We start from the raw sequence: 6,000 nt of genomic DNA on the forward strand, positions 1-6,000 counted from the left end.
GTTTGGTCAGACAACAGCATCTCTGATGGTTCACTGATGGACTGACCAAAGCGGATGAAGCCTCGCTTCTGAGAGTAACTTTGCCCTTTCCCCATCTCTTCTACAAATTCGCTTCCAAACACTGCCCTATCAATGAAATTTTTGTACTCCAAAGGAGGTTCCCTCATGTGACCCACTCAAAGAGCAGTGCTTCCTGAAAGAGGCAGAAAGTGGCTTTGGGTTTCATTTTGAAGCAGATGTGGCCTGACATGATCAGACCCCCCTGGAGACTTTGTTCTTAGTCATCCAGACACGTAGGGCTGGGCGACGTGGCTCACATCTGTAATCCTGGCACTTTGGGAGCAATAGTGGGAGGATCACTTGAGTTCAGGAGTTTGAGACCAGCTCAGGTAACATAGTGAGACCCTGTCTTTACAAAAAATACTTTTTTAAAAATGTTTTACATTAGCCAGATGTGGTGGTACATGCCTATGGTCCCAGCTACTTGGGAATCTGACATGGGACAATCACCTGAGCCTGGAGATCAAAACTGCAGTGAGCCATGATCTTGCCACTGCACTCCAGCCTGGGTGACACAGTGAGATCCTATCGCAACAAATAGGAAAAAGAACAATCAGACTGAGACTCCATCTCATCCATCCTGGTCTCACAGCTAGTGTAGCACCTGAAACACTAGACATTCCAATATTGTTGCATGCACGTTCTGTTTCCACTAGATATTTCTAATGCCCTATTGACGTTTTTCCCTAAGCATTTATCCTCCCTCTGTAAGTGGGGAGACCATGTCCTATCATGAGATAATAGAGGTATTGCCTGACTCTCCTAAGTTTTCAGAATCAGGAATTGGGAGTGAATTAAGCAATCAGGGTCAGATAAGAATAAAGCATTATCAGAAAGGACCTGTAATTAGAATTGCTCATCTCCACGTACTTAGGGGATGTGTCAGACCCTTCTTAGAATTGACAAGCCTTCAGTTACACAGTGGATATACACATAGCTCCCTAGGGTCAAGAATTGTGCTGTCCCCAACGTCTACCCCAGGAAGGCCTCCAGTGTCTAAATTCAAAGGGCCAACTTTATCTGTCTCTGGAGACACAGTCTTCTGGATACATCTGCTGTGCAGCACTCAGAAACTGGCATTTCCAGTGTACAGATATTAGCAAAACTGCCTCCTTCCTGCCCCAGGGGAAAAAAAAAAAAAAAAAAGCTCTTCCACTGATAAATAGCTGAAAACGGAAAGAAGCACAATCCATTCATAACTCCCCCAGAGCACCACCCAAAATAGGCCGGCCACACGAGATGGACAATCGCGCTGTTTGTGTGGGCTGCTGTATTTGTCACGGGGCAATGCGGATTTTAACAAAGAACCACTTTTTAACTGCACAATGCAGCTGCAAAGCCAGTGTGTTCATTAAGAAGGGCTGGGTGTCAGATCCAGATCATCTAACCATTCAGCAGCTCCAGTGTGAGGAGGAGCTTTGCTGTAGTTGGTTAGGATCAGTAACCAGAAGGAAGTGAATGAAAGGCCATAAAGATGACAGGCGGCCAGGCACGATGCCTCATCCCTGTGATCACAGCACTTTGGGAGGCCAAAGTGGGAGCATCTCTTGAAACCAGGAGTTTTCAGACCAGCCTGGGCAACATAGGGAGAACTCATCTCTACAAAAAAAAAAAACTGTTTTTTGTTTTGTTTTTGAGACACAATCTTGCTCTGTCTCAGCTCACTGCAACCTCTGCCTCCCAGGTTCAAGTGATTCTCCTGCCTCCACCTCCCAAGTAGCTGAGATTACAGGCATGCAGCACCACACCCAGCTAATTTTTTGTATTTTTAGTAGACACGGGGTTTCGCCATGTTGGCCAGGCTGGTCTGGAACTCTTGACCTCAGGTGATCCACACGCCTCAGCCTTCTAAGGTGCTGCGATTACAAGCATGAGCCACTATGCCCAGCTTACAAAAAGAAATCCTAAAAATTAGCCAGGCATGATGGCATGCATCTGTAGTCTTAGTTACTTGTTTCCTAGGTACTCTATATTCAAGTACCATTAATGTGGTAGGTTGGATTCTCTTACATTGCTCTTCACCATGAGAAGCAATTACCACAAGGTGAGTTCACCACTGCACCAATGTTTAACAAACTCATAAAATCAGAGCTCTACAGTGACACTAACATGAAATATTCAGAAATAGTCTTTCCAGATGTCATTAGTGGTGTTAATTACATCACTAACTAGATAGGCTGGGGCTGGAGGATTTCTTGACCCCAGGATTCCAAGCTGCAGCGAGCTATGATTACACCACCGCCCTCCAGCTTGGGTATCAGAGCAAGACCCTATCTCAAAAAAACACCACCACCACCAACAAATGGTATGAGAAAGTAGTTGTTTAAACCTCAGGTGTGTAAGATACTGGTGTCCCTGCTGGCTGAGACCCGGCAGAGGGTTGGTCACACTTGCCGGCCTTGGCCACTACTCTGCCTTGAAGAGTGTCCCCCGAAGACTCAGATCCACCAGAACTGTCAGAATGGGACTGTATTTAGAAATAGTCTTTGCAGATATAGTTAGCAATGTTCAGATGAGGTTATTGTGGATTAGGGTGAGCTCTAAATCCAATGGCAGGGTCCTTATGAGAAGCCTGTGTGCCAACACAGGGACGCACAGGGAAGAGGCCACATGATGCAACAGGCAGAAATTGGAGGGATACAGTTAGAAGCCAAGAGAGTCTAGGACTGCCAGAAAAAGGGGAAGCTGGAAGGGGCACAGAAGGGTCCTTCTCTCGAGCCTTCAGAGGCATCGTGGTCTTACTGTCACCTTGATTTTGGACTTCTCACCTCCAGAAATGTAAGTAAACACATTTCTCCTAGTTAAGCCACCACGACATGGATGGTACTTGCATAAAGCTAGGAAACAAACACAGGTACCCAGAAGGAGCTCCGAGCAGACGCTGACATGAATCATTGCCTGCAGTGGTTGCTGCTGTACTCAGAACAGAGAAACCAGAGCAAATGGGCGTTGTCTGGCTCTGCATTCCGTTGTTGGCAAGCGCAGAACTGTGTGTGACCAACTGCCTGGGATGCGGCAAATCAGCCTGGGCAGCGAATCTCCCGAGTGCCTTAGAGACCTGCCTTTCCCCCTTATGGCCTTGTGTATCTGGCTCCCAGTTAAGAACGCTGCGAATGGGCTGGGGCGTGGTGGCTCAAGCCTGTAATCCCAGCACTTTGCGAGGCTAAGGTGGGCGGATCATCGGAGGTCAGGAGTTGGTGACTGGCCTGGTCAACATGGCAAAACCCTGTCTCTACTCAAAATACAAATGTTAGCCATGCATGGTAGTGGGCACTTGTAATCTCAAATACTTTGGAGGCTGAGGCAGCAGAATCACTTGAGCCCCAGAGGTGAAGGTTGCAGTGAGCCGAGATTGTGCCACTGCATTCCAGCCTGGTGACAGAGGGAGACTCTGTCTTGGGGAAAAACAAACAAAACCAAAAGATTCCTATTTCATCAGGTACCTTCTGTTGCTAAAATAGAGTCTAAGAACAGAATTATCTCTTCTGATGAAAGAAAAACTTTTGGGTTACCTCATTAAAGAACTCTCCTTTCTTTGTGGACATTAGGTGACATTCTGTATTCATGATTTTCTGGTCCAGGGCAATAAAGACAAAAAGAATCAATTTGAAAAGGTTTTTTTTTTTTTTTTTTGACCTAGGATGCCTCCTGAGCTGGCTAAACTATATCTTTTTGTTGTTGTTGTTGCCTAGGTAAGGCTTACTCAACACAGTTTTACAACAGAATGGGACGTTCTCATCTGACTGCCCCTGTGAAAAACTTTCACAATGGGTTTGCAATAATCGGAGTGATTCATGAATTCATTCATCAAAAGACTATTTGTTGAACATATGTGAAATATATGCTCATATATTCACAGATTATCCCAAGAATGAGATCTAAGCAATGTAACAGAGGTTGCATCTGGGGATAGAAAATCAAGACTTATTTTTACTGTAAACCCTTTTAAAAAAAATCAGTGTGGCAATCATCACCGTGATGTGCATTATATGTGTATGTATATGAAGTATTTAGAGTATTTAAAATAAAATCTAAGTCTTTAATATGGCAATGGTTTTTCTAAAAAAAATACATATATATATGTTAAATATATATATATTTAATAATATTAATAATACATATATATATATATACACATATATGTATTTTTTTTTGAGACAGAGTCTTGCTCTATCACCCAGGCTGGAGTGCAATGGTGTGATCTCAGCTCACTGCAACCTCTGCCTCCCGAGTTCAAGCGATATTCCTGCCTCAGCTTCCCCAGTAGCTGGGATTACATGGGCATGCCACCATGCCCAGCTAATTTTTTGTATTTTTAGGAGAGATGGGGTTTCACCTTGTTGGCCAGGCTGGTCTTGAACTCCTGACCTTGTGATCCACCCACCTCGGCCTCCCAAAGTGCTGGGATTACAGGTGTGAGCCACGGCGCCCAGCCCTCTAAAATATTTTAAAAATAAATATGTATTGGGTGCTATACTGTACCAATTATAAAATATACATATAGGGTTTAACTTTTAGGTTCAGGGGTACATGTTCAGGTTTGTTACACAGGTGAACTCATGTCACAGGGGGTTGCTGAACAGATTATTTCATCACCCAGGTACTAAGCCTAGTACCCGTTAGTTATTGTTTCTGATTCCCTCCCTCCTCATGCCCTCCACCAGCAAGTAGGCCCCAGTGTCTGTGGTTCCCTTCAGTACGTCCATGTGTTCTCATCATTTAGCTCCCACTTGTAAGTAAGAACATGCTGTATTGGGTTTTCTGTTCCTGCGTTAGTTTGCTAAGGGTAGTGCTCTCCAGCTACATCCATGTTTTTGCAAAGGACATGATCTCATTCTTTTTCATGGCTGCATAGTATTCCATGGGATATATGTACCACGTTTTCTTTATCCAGTCTTCCATTGATGAGCATTTAGGTTGATTCCATGCCTTGAGCATATCATTTTAAATGAAGCGGACACAATCTCTGCCCTTGTAGAGCTTAATAGTCTAGTCTAATGGAAGAAACTATAAACTAATATTCACAGAATAATTGTGTAATTCAAACTGGATAATTATCTCAAAGAAAAGAATTTGGTACTGTTAAAGAATAATGAAAGGGACCAAATGAGATCAGAGCATCATGGAAAATTGCTGAGGGAATTCTGAATCATCTGAAAGAAAGCAGAAGTAAACTAGACAACAAGGAGGAAATAAGTGGCCTGATGAAGCCCTTGAGCAGACAGGAGTGTGGTCCGTTTCTCTAAATGGAAGAAGGTCAGTGTGGCTGGAGCAGAGGGAAGAGGTGGGAAAGACAGAACGGGGACAAGCTATTGCAGGATTTCCATTCATTCAACAAGCAAATGCACCTACTCCACCGACTGGGCACCTGCTCCATGCCTCATGCTGTTTCCAGCACCCGCGACAAGAGCAGTAAACAGACACAGGGCTATTCCAACCATCTCTCGGAGGATGGATGTGCTTGCAAACCCAAAGGGAACCCACTGAAGGATTTGAAGCAGAGAATTCATATGATCCCATGTAGCTATTTAAAAGACCACTTGGGAGAGGTTGGAAAACAGATGTTTCAGACTGTCTTGCACAGTAGCTCGGTGATGAGCTTCATCAGGCCATTTTACTGCACAGAGACCAAGGTGAACAAGACCAGCATTTATTTTACTGGTCTTAAATGGCAAAATGGCAGCCATTCTATTCCACAGCAATGGTATATCCATACCCATTTCCATTCTTGTAGGAAACCAGTAGCTGGGAAGACGACATTTAATCTGGTTATCTGCTTTGACTGCTAACTTTTGTAAAAGGTAATAAACTTCATTTCACCATGAAGAGCAATTAGCACAAATTGAGTTCACCATTGCACCAACGTTTAACAAACTATCATAAAAGCAGAGCCCTACAATGACACTAATATGAGACCAGGCATCAAGTCGTGACACTGAA

Source organism: Sapajus apella, unplaced genomic scaffold (assembly GCF_009761245.1).
Source record: "Sapajus apella isolate SASKATOON/1434 unplaced genomic scaffold, GSC_monkey_1.0 scaffold53, whole genome shotgun sequence".
NCBI lineage: Eukaryota > Metazoa > Chordata > Mammalia > Primates > Cebidae > Sapajus > Sapajus apella.